The sequence below is a fragment of the Staurois parvus genome, unplaced genomic scaffold (assembly GCF_062004578.1).
Source record: "Staurois parvus isolate SC_StPar_1 unplaced genomic scaffold, SC_StPar_1.0 ptg000223l, whole genome shotgun sequence".
NCBI lineage: Eukaryota > Metazoa > Chordata > Amphibia > Anura > Ranidae > Staurois > Staurois parvus.
The window spans coordinates 474,920-489,658 of record NW_028318019.1 but is presented as its reverse complement, the minus strand read 5'-3'; positions in this window follow the sequence as shown (position 1 = coordinate 489,658).

Genomic DNA, 14,739 nt, shown 5'->3' with positions numbered 1-14,739 from the left:
GCCATCCACATTCTATCCTGGCCAAATTGCTGCCTTACAACTGCTGCCTTTCCATCTGGTGGACTCTTCCCCCTTCCGGGAATTTGCAGAATGTTCTGTATCACAGTGACAGGTTCTGAAAAGACAATTTGTTTCATGCAAGGCCATTCCAGCTCTGTACCATCATGTGGAAGGTCATGTTTTGGCCTTGTTGGACAAGGCGGTCAGCAGCAAGGTCCACATTACTGACACGTGGTCCAGCAGGCACAGTCAGGGATGTTACATATCCGTCACGGCACACTGGGTGACTCTGCTAGCAGCTGGGAAGGATGCAGGACAGGGTTCAGTTCTGGAGCTTGTTCCACCACCATGCCTCCAAAAACCTGGTGGTGATTCTGCCACATCTGTCTGCTCCACCCCCTCCCCTTCCTCTTCCTCTATGGCCTCTTCTGCTGAATTGTCCTCTGAAGCAGCAGTGCTCCATAACAGGGGCGGACGACAACTCATGGGGCCCCCAGGCAATAGGGGATCATGGGGCTCCTGTGTCCTTGCCCAAACTCAAAAAAGCCTATTAAAAAGGTACCAGGGGCATCTCATGGGGCCCCCTACTGACCCTGGGCCCTCGGGCAGTGCCCAAGTTTCCAAATGGTCAGTCTGTCCCTGCTCCGTAAGCATTCAAGGGGCTATGCGAGCAGACAGGCTAAAAGATGCCATGTGGTGCTTCAGCTGGTCTGTCTAAGGGACAGGAGCCACATCAGGTCAGAGATTCTGTCAGCTCTGAAGGGGCTCTCCGCCCTCCAACAGGGACACTTGACACATGTTCCATGCTTGGCACACGTCCTGAATTTGGTGGTGCAGTGCTTCTTGAACAGGTACCCAGGCTTTCAAGATCTTCTGAGGCAGGCCAGAAAAGTCTGGCCATTTCTGGTGGTCATACACGGCCTGTGTTCAGTTGGCTGAAATTCAACCTGCCCACCAACGACTCATTTGTGACATGTCCACTCGGTGGAACTCCACTTTGGTGATGCTGCAGTGGCTGCACACACAGCAGAGGACCATCAATGAGTACCTGTGTGAAAATGGCACAAGGACAGGCTCAGGGGAGCTTGGCTTCTTCTCACCTCACCAGTGGCTGCTGACAATGGATGCATGCACTGTCCTGTCACCATCTGAGGAGGCCACAAGGATGGAAGGAGCCCTGACACTGCATGCATCAGTGACACTATCCCTGTAGTCATCCTGCTGGAGCACACGCTGCATGGAATCATGGACAGGGCACTGGAGGCAGAACATCGGGAGGAAGAGGAGGATTTCCTGTCCTCTCAAGGCTCTCTTTATGCAGAAACCATTCCTGTGGGGCTGCAGAACACACAGAAGGAGGAGGAAGTGGAGGAGGAGGAGGACTGCAGCAACATAGAAGTAGGGGATCACATAGAGCAGTATTCAAGGGACACTTTTCAGTCCTCAGAAACCCAGCCAGGAGTAGTACATGGCTGGGAGAAGGTAGTTCCTGGAAATATCATCCTCAGTGACCCAGAGGACTCAGAATCTCCTGCCTCCTCAAACGTACACTGCATGGGCTCCCTGATTCTGCAAAGCCTGTGTAAGGACCTGAGGATGTGTGTTATCAAGAAGAGGGATCAATACTGGTTGGCAACCCTTCTTGATCCACGTTACAAGGGTCAAGGTGCAGAGCTCATCCAGTCTTCCCAGAGGGAGCAGAGGATGAAACATCCTGAGGATGCCTTGAAATTGTGCAACACCTTTCCAGACACTGGGAGGTTACCATTTCCTGGACAACGTGTTTCTGAGGCTTCATTCTGTCAAAGGAAGAGCGGTGGAGAAGGCGGCCAGCTGACCGATTAAACAGTTCTTTAGTCATCAGCACCCGGGACTGTTAGGTTTAAGCACCCATCGGCAGGGTCTGCATCATATGGTGCAGGATTATCTAGGGGCAAGAACAGACTTGGAGACCTTTCCAACTGATCATCCACTGGGTTACTGGGTCTTGAGGATGGATCACTGGCCAGAACTTGCTCAATATGCCATCGAGGTACTGACCTGTCCTGCATCCAGCGTGCTTTCCGAATGGACATTCAGTGCTGCTGGAGGTTTCATGCATTTACCTGAATGACATCGATTCATTCAGGGTTTTTTGTGCTTAGCTGTGATTTGGCTACAGCTAATCACATGACACAGCTGGGCTGTGATTGGTGCAGCTTGTGCATGTGATCGCTGTGACCATTCACAGCTAGACACACTTGTATACAATGGATGGCATGAAAGGAAGCCATCCATTGTATACAACTGTCATGTGACCTACAGTGATTGGTCACATGGCACTGGCAACGGGGCCGGTACACAAATCTGTCATCGGCCGTGTCTGAGGTACATGGCCGGTGACAGATCGCACCACAGCCCTGCGGGGTGCACGCTCCAGAAAGGACGCCATATGGCACCACCTGGAGGGGCGAGCTGTTCGTCCAACCGCCATCTGGCTATAGACTGGGCAGCAACTGGTTACACTGCAGGGGGTGATCTCAGTGGAAAGAGTGTCTTCAGTGGGGGAGGGGTGACAACACTAGGGGAGAGGTGTGTCTTCAGAAGGAGAAGAGTGTCCCCAGCACAGGAAAGGAGGGGAAGGGGTGTCTTCAGAGGAGGAAAAGAGAGGAAGGAGTATCTTCAGTGGAGAGGGTGTCTGTAGTGGGGGAGGGTGTCCTCTGTGTGGGGGGGTGTCTTTAGTGGGGGAGGGTGTCCTCTGTGGGGGGGAAGAGGGTGTTCTTAGTGGAGGAGGGGAAGGGTTTTTTGGGTAAATGACACCAGATCAAAGTCCTCCTGAGAAGTTCCTAAAGACAGCTGTCTTGTCTATGTAAAAAGATAACTTTAGCTGAATATTAGAAGCACAGCTTATTCCAAGGGGGCTATGAGGTAAACTGACCCCAGCTTTGTTTGTGGACAGGGAGGAGTCCAGTGGTCTGTTTGTGGACTGGGAGGAGTCCAGTGGTCTGTTTGTGGACTGGGAGGAGTCCAGTGGTCTGTTTGTGGACAGGGAGGAGTCCAGTGGTCTGTTTGTGGACAGGGAGGAGTCCAGTGGTCTGTTTGTGGACAGGGAGGAGTCCAGTGGTCTGTTTGTGGACAGGGAGGAGTCCAGTGGTCTGTTTGCGGACAGGGAGGTGTCCAGTGGTCTGTTTGCGGACAGGGAGGTGTCCAGTGGTCTGTTTGTGTTCAGGGAGGAGTCCAGTGGTCTGTTTGCGGACAGGGAGGAGTCCAGTGGTCTGTTTGTGGACAGGGAGGAGTCCAGTGGTCTGTTTGTGGACAGGGAGGAGTCCAGTGGTCTGTTTGTGGACAGGGAGGAGTCCAGTGGTCTGTTTGTGGACAGGGAGGAGTCCAGTGGTCTGTTTACGGACAGGGAGGAGTCCAGTGGTCTGTTTACGGACAGGGAGGAGTCCAGTGGTCTGTTTACGGACAGGGAGGAGTCCAGTGGTCTGTTTGTGGACAGGGAGGAGTCCAGTGGTCTGTTTGTGGACAGGGAGGGGTCCAGTGGTCTGTTTACACAAGTCCTAAACAAAAGCTCCATTGTTCTCTGAGTTTCATCTCTCCAGAAGGAAGAAGCTGCTCTGTCTGTACAGATCACACAGGTGGAGTCTACACTGCAGTCTGCATTGTCAGCCGAGCAGCTGAAGGAGTCCAACATCTAACCGTCTACTAATCAGGCGTACTCTTGGAGCACCACCTACACAAGACTCACCTCCTCCATCTAGACTGCTCACTAGAGCTTCTTCTACAGCCTCTGACCCATCACTTCCCTCCTCTGCTGGAGGCACTTTATTAGGATCTATAGAGGGACAACACCGGCCTCGTATTGTCCATCAGAATCAAGGAAACAGCAGAGATCCGGCCACAGGGGAGGTAGGAAACATCAACGCTGCAACAAGGGATCTCCCACTCATCCAACCATCCCAACAGAAGCCAGCTGATAAGGGGGGATGGGTGGTCATTATGGACACAGCCTGTGATGACAATGAGACACTGGAGAGTGCAAAATCTGGTGCAGCTCTGCATAGGAACCAATCAGCTTCCAGGTTTTTTGGCAAAGCTTAATTGAACAAGCTGAAGTCAGAACCTGATTGGCTCCCATGCGCAGCTGCCCCAGATTTTGCACACTCCAGTTTTAGTAAATAATCCCCATTGTGTCCATCTGAGATGGTTTGTGCCAGATGCTGAGACATAGAGAGGGAAATGGGAGCTAATAGGCTGCAGGAGATCTGAGACATAGAGAGGGAAATGGGCGCTAATAGGCTGCAGGAGATCTGAGACATAGAGAGGGAAATGGGAGCTAATAGGCTGCGGGAGATCTGAGACATAGAGAGGGAAATGGGCGCTAATAGGCTGCGGGAGATCCGCTGAGACATAGAGAGGGAAATGGGCGCTAATAGGCTGCGGGAGATCCGCTGAGACATAGAGAGGGAAATGGGAGCTAATAGGCTGCAGGAGATCCGCTGAGACATAGAGAGGGAAATGGGCGCTAATAGGCTGCGGGAGATCCGCTGAGACATAGAGAGGGAAATGGGCGCTAATAGGCTGCGGGAGATCCGCTGAGACATAGAGAGGGAAATGGGCGCTAATAGGCTGCGGGAGATCCGCTGAGACATAGAGAGGGAAATGGGAGCTAATAGGCTGCGGGAGATCCGCTGAGACATAGAGAGGGAAATGGGCGCTAATAGGCTGCGGGAGATCCGCTGAGACATAGAGAGGGAAATGGGCGCTAATAGGCTGCGGGAGATCCGCTGAGACATAGAGAGGGAAATGGGCGCTAATAGGCTGCGGGAGATCCGCTGAGACATAGAGAGGGAAAAGGGCGCTAATAGGCTGCGGGAGATCCGCTGAGACATAGAGAGGGAAATGGGCGCTAATAGGCTGCGGGAGATCCGCTGAGACATAGAGAGGGAAATGGGCGCTAATAGGCTGCGGGAGATCCTCTGAGACATAGAGAGGGAAATGGGCACTAATAGGCTGCGGGAGATCCGCTGAGACATAGAGAGGGAAATAGGAGCTAATAGGCTGCGGGAGATCCGCTGAGACATAGAGAGGGAAATGGGCGCTAATAGGCTGCGGGAGATCCGCTGAGACATGGAGAGGGAAATGGGCGCTAATAGGCTGCGGGAGATCCGCTGAGACATGGAAAGGGAAATGGGTGCTAATAAGCTGCAGGAGATCCGCCGAGACATAGAGAGGGAAATGGGTGCTAATAGGCTGGAGGAGATCTGCCGAGACATAGAGAGGGAAATGGGAGCTAATAGGCTGCAGGAGATCTGCCAAGACATAGAGAGGGAAATGGGTGCTAATAGGCTGCAGGAGATCCGCTGAGACATAGAGAGGGAAATGGGAGCTAATAGGCTGCAGGAGATCTGCTGAGACATAGAGAGGGAAATGGGTGCTAATAGGCTGCAGGAGATCCGCTGAGACACAGTGTTAGAAATCAAAATTATGATTCGGCACTTATACTGATGGCAAGCTTGCAAAATATTTGTTTTTTATGATTAATCATAATTAATATTAATATGTGTGAATTGTCGCCTTAAACCGATGATATTTAATTCTTCAGTAAAATAGCTGAGACCAAAAGATATAGAAGTTAAGCCGAGACAGTAAATAGGAATGAGTTGACTGAGACAGTGAATAGGAATGAGTCGGCTGAGACAGTAAACAAGAATGAGTCGGCTGAGACAGTGAATAGGAATGAGTCGGCTGAGACAGTGAATAGGAATGAGTCAGCTGAGACAGTGAATAGGAATGAGTTGGCTGAGACAGTGAATAGGAATGAGTCAGCTGAGACAGTGAATAGGAATGAGTTGGCTGAGACAGTAAATAGGAATGAGTCGGCCGAGACAGTGAATAGGAATGAGTCGGCTGAGACAGTAAATATTAATGAGTCAGCTGAGACAGTGAATAGGAATGAGTCAGCTGAGACAGTGAATAGGAATGAGTTCTCTGAGACAGTAAATAGGAATGAGTCGGCTGAGACAGTAAACAGGAATGAGTTCGCTGAGACAGTGAATAGGAATGAGTCGGCTGAGTCAGTAATTAGGAATGAGTTGGCTGAGACAGTAAATAGGAATGAGTTGGCTGAGACAGTGAATAGGAATGAGTTGGCTGAGACAGTGAATAGGAATGAGTTGGCTGAGACAGTGAATAGGAATGAGTTGGCTGAGACAGTGAATATGAATGAGTTGGCTGAGACAGTAAATAGGAATGAGTTGGCTGAGACAGTGAATAGGAATGAGTTGGCCGAGACAGTAAATAGGAATGAGTTGGCCGAGACAGTGAACAGGAATGAGTCGGCTGAGACAGTAAACAGGAATGAGTTGGCTGAGACAGTGAATAGGAATGAGTTGGCTGAGACAGTAAATAGGAATGAGTTGGCTGAGCCAGTAAATAGGAATGAGTTGGCTGAGACAGTGAATAGGAATGAGTTGGCTGAGACAGTAAATAGGAATGAGTTGGCTGAGACAGTGAATAGGAATGAGTTGGCTGAGACAGTAAATAGGAATGAGTTGGCTGAGACAGTGAATAGGAATGAGTTGGCTGAGACAGTAAATAGGAATGAGTTGGCTGAGACAGTGAATAGGAATGAGTTGGCTGAGACAGTGAATAGGAATGAGTTGGCTGAGACAGTGAATAGGAATGAGTTGGCTGAGACAGTGAATAGGAATGAGTTGGCTGAGACCACCTAGACCAGCTGAAGACCATATTTAGACATCGCTGGTTAGACGTCTCTGGTAGTAACATGTGAAAGGCATTAGGAGGACTCATTATAGATTTACTATTACATTATGTGTCTGTATAGTATCTGTGTATTTAGTTACGTTTCTAATATTGATGTATATATAGATTAGTGATTATACATTGAAGTTATATTATCATTTATATATAACAAGCTGAGGTTACATCATCAGCTTACAATATTATGTACATCAGCATCCATATGTTCCTGTCCATCAAAGACATCATGTGAGTGTCCCCCCCCCCCTTCTATGCCATACAAGGTATGAAGAATCTCTCGCTATGACACTCATGCTGCATAAAGGGGTCTGGAGGGACAGAGGTGGTACTCTCACACGCTACACGACACTCTGACACACATACATGTCTAGGACATTCTGAGAAGCTGCAACAGGTGCGTGCTGCAAGATCATCACTTCCCTCTATTTCTGGCTTCTTCACGAAGTCTCGAGAAGGACAAGTAGAGCATGAGAAGGACAGACGTCCATGAAGGACAGGACAGCACACGGCCGGACATCTATAACAAAAATGGTGACTTATCTTTACACTTCTGCTTGATATTTACAGTAGTTGTATCTCCATGGAACTGTTCATGATACACTTTACATTGTTATCTCTACAGTAGTTGTATCTCCATGGAACTGTTCATGATACACTTACATTGTTATTTCTACAGTAGTTGTATCTCCATGGAACTGTTCATGATACGCTTTACATTGTTATCTCTACAGTAGTTGTATCTCCATGGAACTGTTCATGATACGCTTTACATTGTTATCTCTACAGTAGTTGTATCTCCATGGAACTGTTCATGATACGCTTTACATTGTTATTTCTACAGTAGTTGTATCTCCATGGAACTGTTCATGATACGCTTTACATTGTTATCTCTACAGTAGTTGTATCTCCATGGAACTGTTCATGATACGCTTTACATTGTTATTTCTACAGTAGTTGTATCTCCATGGAACTGTTCATGATACGCTTTACATTGTTATCTCTACAGTAGTTGTATCTCCATGGAACTGTTCATGATACACTTACATTGTTATTTCTACAGTAGTTGTATCTCCATGGAACTGTTCATGATACGCTTTACATTGTTATCTCTACAGTAGTTGTATCTCCATGGAACTGTTCATGATACACTTACATTGTTATCTCTACAGTAGTTGTATCTCCATGGAACTGTTCATGATACGCTTTACATTGTTATCTCTACAGTAGTTGTATCTCCATGGAACTGTTCATGATACACTTACATTGTTATCTCTACAGTAGTTGTATCTCCATGGAACTGTTCATGATACGCTTACATTGTTATTTCTACAGTAGTTGTATCTCCATGGAACTGTTCATGATACACTTTACATTGTTATTTCTACAGTAGTTGTATCTCCATGGAACTGTTCATGATACACTTACATTGTTATTTCTACAGTAGTTGTATCTCCATGGAACTGTTCATGATACACTTTACATTGTTATCTCTACAGTAGTTGTATCTCCATGGAACTGTTCATGATACACTTTACATTGTTATTTCTACAGTAGTTGTATCTCCATGGAACTGTTCATGATACGCTTTACATTGTTATTTCTACAGTAGTTGTATCTCCATGGAACTGTTCATGATACGCTTTACATTGTTATCTCTACAGTAGTTGTATCTCCATGGAACTGTTCATGATACACTTACATTGTTATTTCTACAGTAGTTGTATCTCCATGGAACTGTTCATGATACACTTTACATTGTTATTTCTACAGTAGTTGTATCTCCATGGAACTGTTCATGATACGCTTTACATTGCTATTTCTACAGTAGTTGTATCTCCATGGAACTGTTCATGATACGCTTTACATTGTTATTTCTACAGTAGTTGTATCTCCATGGAACTGTTCATGATACGCTTTACATTGTTATCTCTACAGTAGTTGTATCTCCATGGAACTGTTCATGATACACTTACATTGTTATTTCTACAGTAGTTGTATCTCCATGGAACTGTTCATGATACGCTTTACATTGCTATTTCTACAGTAGTTGTATCTCCATGGAACTGTTCATGATACGCTTTACATTGTTATTTCTACAGTAGTTGTATCTCCATGGAACTGTTCATGATACGCTTTACATTGTTATCTTACACCATTGTGTGATAGAATAAAATCACACTTCATTTTTTATTTCAACGGCTCTTCATTCATAATCGTCTCAAGACACTAAAGAAGTATTGTATATGTCTAAAATCCAACACATAGAAAGGGAAATGGGTGCTAATAGGCTGCAGGAGATCTGCCGAGACATAGAAAGGGAAATGGGTGCTAATAGGCTGCAGGAGATCTGCCGAGACATAGAAAGGGAAATGGGAGCTAATAGGCTGCAGGAGATCTGCTGAGACATAGAGAGGGAAATGGGCGCTAATAGGCTGCAGGAGATCTGCTTAGACATAGAGAGGGAAATGGGTGCTAATAGGCTGCATGAGATCCGCTAAGACATAGAAAGGGAAATGGGTGCTAATAGGCTGCAGGAGATCCGCTGAGACATAGAGAGGAAAATGGGAGCTAATAGGCTGCAGGAGACCCGCTGAGACACAGAGAGGGAAATGGGAGCTAATAGGCTGCAGGAGATCTGCTGAGACATAGAGAGGGAAATGGGTGCTAATAGGCTGCAGGAGATCTGCTGAGACAATGAAATGTGTATGAAATGAATGGATGTGCAGACACTCCCAGAAGATGATGTCATTATGAGTGGATTGATATATATTTTTGCATTGTCCCCCCAGAAGGATCAGGTTTGGCGGGATCGCTCTCATTAGCTATACATTTGTATTTTGTGTTCTGTGTTTGTAAGACTTTTCTATATGTAATAAGAGATGTTTGTTGAACAGTTGGTTACATAAGAGTTACATTTATTTCTTCTTCCTTTATTCAGTAATGTTTCATCTCCCGTAGTATCCCTGTAAGGTACATATTATACAGGAAGGGGGATTATGGGATGGATCTCGGGGCTGCAGTTCCTCTGATCTCCACAAGGTGGGGATCTCACCTATACTCACACAGGAAGTCTATATGGAAGACAGACAGGAAGTGATGTCAGACACAGACAGTAAGTGATGTCAGGCACAGACAGGAAGTGATGTCAGACACAGACAGTAAGTGATGTCAGGCACAGTCAGGAAGTGATGTCAGGTACAGACAGGAAGTGATGTCAGGTACAGACAGGAAGTGATGTCAGGTACAGACAGGAAGTGATGTCAGGCACAGACAGGAAGTGATGTCAGGCACAGACAGGAAGTGATGTCAGGCACAGACAGGAAGTGATGTCAGGGACGGAGGGGAATCATATCAGAGACGTTGCTGGACGTGACAGCAGAGGAGGTAATAAGATGTTTTTTCCTATTTAACCCCCGTCATGTCGGTCCTCTTCCTCCACAGTCACATCTGTCCTCTTCCTCCACAGTCATGTCCGTCCTCTTCCTCCATAGTCATGTCCGTCCTCTTCCATCTCCAGCAGATGATGATACACACATATATAGTGTGGGAACCCAGATGAACCCCTTCAGGGGCAGAACATTCCCCCACTTCCGGGGCCGGAACATTCTCCTCATTGTGGAGATAAATTCTAGTAATATGGTCCTCTAAACAAACAGCACTGACAATAAATAGACAAGACAAGGACCATCCTGACCATACATGGCCTACAAAGGACAATGATGACACTACACAGGCAGCCAATGGGCAATCATTACACTATGCAGCCAACACAATGATGGAGTGCCGGGGTCAGGAGTATGGAGCATAGAGCCCCTTACATTGCTGGGAAGGAGGAAGGAAACATTCCTTTGTAACAGAAAATGTATATAAATCTGAGGTGCTTTTAGGAATGTCCGGGGGGGTTAAAGAATGAAAGGGGCTTTGGTGTCTCCAGACCAATCAGGTTTTATCCCGGACAGATTTATCAGTGACAACATTCTCCTTACATTACACATTAGTCAGGAGCCAATTTGCACTCCAGAGAAGTTTTGTTACTGAGTTTGGACACTAATGAGGCCTTCGATGGTGTCCTTTGGCCTTGTTTTCCTGGGTGCAGAGAATGGGTGTCAGTGATGAGTGTTTATCTGGTATACTCGCCCTCTATGACTCTCCCATAACAAGGATCAGACTTCCCGGCTGTAACTCTGACTTTGTTACATTGGGTAGAGGTACCCGTCATGGTTGTCCTCTGTCATCCCTATTGTTTGCACTGGTGTTGGGACCTTTGGTGATTGCAATCACATCACATTCGGACATCTCTGGTTACCCTTTATTGGTTTCACCTTTCAGAATCTGTATGTATGCTGATGATGTCATGCTTTTCCTCACCATCCCGTTAGTATCATTGCCTAATCTATGCCGGTATTGAACGACTTTGCTGTAGTGTCAGGTCTGTTCATGTCACTAAATCAGTGGTTATGCCATCAATGTTCCTGATTCCCTGAGTGCCTCTCTCTGTAGGTCTTTTCCATTTCGTTGGGCCACAGATCGGATTTTCTATTTAGGTATCAACCTCACTCCCAGATACTCGGATATGTTTGCTGCTAATTACCCCCCATGTGTGGCGCCTCTCTACTCTACTGAAGGTTTGCCATGGGTACCCCATCTCCTTCCTGGGTAGAGTCACGGCAGTCACAATGAATATTCTGCCTAAACTACCGTATTTTTCGCCATATAAGACGCTCTGGCATATAAGACGCACCCAATTTTAAAGGAGGAAAATCTAGAAAAAAAAGATTCTGAACCCAATACTGTAGTAAAATATTTTATATCAACTGTATAAAGTTAACAGCAGTTTATGAACAATTTTATGCCAACCATGTAACAAATCCAGAAATGAAAGAACTCACGGTTCGGATCGTTCCACGGATCAGGAGTCACGGATCGGATCTTTTTCGGATCAGTAAAAAAAAACAACAAGACAAACATACCGGTACGTTTTGTCTTTTTGTTTAATACATCATCCACCATTGAAACATATATTCATTGACTTAAACCCAAAAACCCACAATTATAGTGAAAAAATCAAGACCCAAAGAGATTACCCAAAAATAAAAAATAATCTGGGTAATCTCTTTGGGTCTTGATTTTTTCAATATAATTGTGGGTTTTTGGGTTTAAGTCAATGAATATATGTTTTATTAGTACTTCAGGGAAAGGATATTGATATGACTTTAAGGGATTTCTGAGGATTTTATATATATATGTGTGCTGATTTATACTTATTCTTATCATCCACCATTGCCCCCACTCATCACGTAATGTCCACCATTGCCCCCACTCATCACGTAATGTCCACCATTGCCCCCACTCATCACTGTAAAGTCCACCATTGCCCCCCACTCGTCATCACCATCACTGTTCCAGTGCAACATTGCCCCCACATTAGTAATAATAGCCAGTAACATTGCCCCCACATTAGTAATAATAGCCAGTAACATTGCCCCCACATTAGTAATAATAGCCAGTAACATTGCCCCCAACATAGTAATAATAGCCAGTAACATTGCCCCCACATTAGTAATAATAGCCAGTAACATTGCCCCCACATTAGTAATAATAGCCAATAACATTGCCCCCACATTAGTAATAATAGCCAGTAACATTGCCCCCACATTAGTAATAATAGCCAGTAACATTGCCCCCACATTAGTAATAATAGCCAGTAACATTGCCCCCACATTAGTAATAATAGCCAGTAACATTGCCCCCACATTAGTAATAATAGCCAGTAACATTGCCCCCCACATTAGTAATAATAGCCAGTAACATTGCCCCCACATTAGTAATAATAGCCAGTAACATTGCCCCCACATTAGTAATAATAGCCAGTAACATTGCCCCCACATTAGTAATAATAGCCAGTAACATTGCCCCCACATTAGTAAAAATAGCCAGTAACATTGCCCCCAACATAGTAATAATAGCCAGTAACATTGCCCCCACATTAGTAATAATAGCCAGTAACATTGCCCCCACATTAGTAATAATAGCCAGTAACATTGCCCCCACATTACTAATAATAGCCAGTAACATTGCCCCCAACATAGTAATAATAGCCAGTAACATTGCCCCCACATTACTAATAATAGCCAGTAACATTGCCCCCAACATAGTAATAATAGCCAGTAACATTGCCCCCACATTAGTAATAATAGCCAGTAACATTGCCCCCAACATAGTAATAATAGCCAGTAACATTGCCCCCACATTACTAATAATAGCCAGTAACATTGCCCCCACATTCGTAATAATAGCCAGTAACATTGCCCCCAAATTAGTAATAATAGCCAGTAACATTGCCCCCAACATAGTAATAATAGTCAGTAACATTGCCCCCACATTAGTAATAATAGCCAGTAACATTGCCCCCACATTAGTAATAATAGCCAGTAACATTGCCCCCACATTAGTAATAATAGCCAGTAACATTGCCCCCACATTAGTAATAATAGCCAGTAACATTGCCCCCAACATAGTAATAATAGCCAGTAACATTGCCCCCAACATAGTAATAATAGCCAGTAATATTGCCCCCACATTAGTAATAATAGCCAGTAACATTGCCCCCACATTAGTAATAATAGCCAGTAACATTGCCCCCACATTAGTAATAATAGCCAGTAACATTGCCCCCACATTAGTAATAATAGCCAGTAACATTGCCCCCACATTAGTAATAATAGCCAGTAACATTGCCCCCAACATAGTAATAATAGCCAGTAACATTGCCCCCAACATAGTAATAATAGCCAGTAACATTGCCCCCACATTAGTAATAATAGCCAGTAACATTGCCCCCACATTAGTAATAATAGCCAGTAACATTGCCCCCAACATAGTAATAATAGCCAGTAACATTGCATTGCCCCGCTCCTCACCTGTTGTTGTAGATCCGCGCTATGGTAGGATCCACGAGCAGAGGGGGTGATGACGTCAGCGCGCACCGCTGGGTGTACTAAGATGGCTGACCGCTCCAGAGATAGGCCAAAGCCACGGCCTTTCCTACAGCCGTGGCCGCGCCTCACGGATTCTCTCTCTATTCGTCGTATAAGACGCACCAACTTTTCCCCCCCAGTTTTGGGGAAGAAAAAGTGCGTCTTATACGGCGAAAAATACGGTACTTTATCTATTTACATCACTTCCAGTCTCCGTCTCCAAAATGTTTCTGGATCGCTTTCAGCGGCTGATTAACAATTTATTTGGTGTAATAAACGTCCACGTTTTACCTCATCGGTTTTGTACCGGTCACAACGGACGGGGGGCCTCGGTCTTCCCAATTTTTGGCTCTATTACCTTTCAGCGTGTTTTGCACAATTATCACAATGGGCGACTGTTAACTCCCAGATCCCGGGGGTTAGATTTGAATCTCAATCTATACGCCCATTTTATTTACCGGGTATTTTATGGTCCAAAATCCTCCCTCGATCGTTAACTTTTTCTGACTCTGTTGTGACCATTCATTGACAGTTTGGTCTCGATGGAAACTTCAATGAAATCTGGTCTCTTCTGTTTCCCCGGGTGTATCGTTTTTTGGTGACCCTAACTTTAGTACAGCATTTTCTTCTCCTCGGGCGTTTCGTTGGTGGTACGATAGATCCTTTATTAGGTTGTCTGACTGTCAAAGTGGAGGATCTTATATTCCCTTTGATATGATGTGCGGACTTTGTGATGTTCCGCTTCGTGAATATCATCGTTATCGGCAGATTAGACATTTTTTAACTCGCATTTTGGCCTTACACCTTCATCTCCGATTTCTGAACGTATGAGCCGTGACTATCCCAGGGGCAAAGGTCTTATCTCTGATCTGTATCACCAATTCCTGGTCAGTCTCTCTCCCTCACCTCCTTTATAGAGACACAAATGGGAGGAGGATAGTGGTATCACCTTTTCGGATGAGGATTGGGATTCCATGGTGGATAACATATGTAAGAGCTC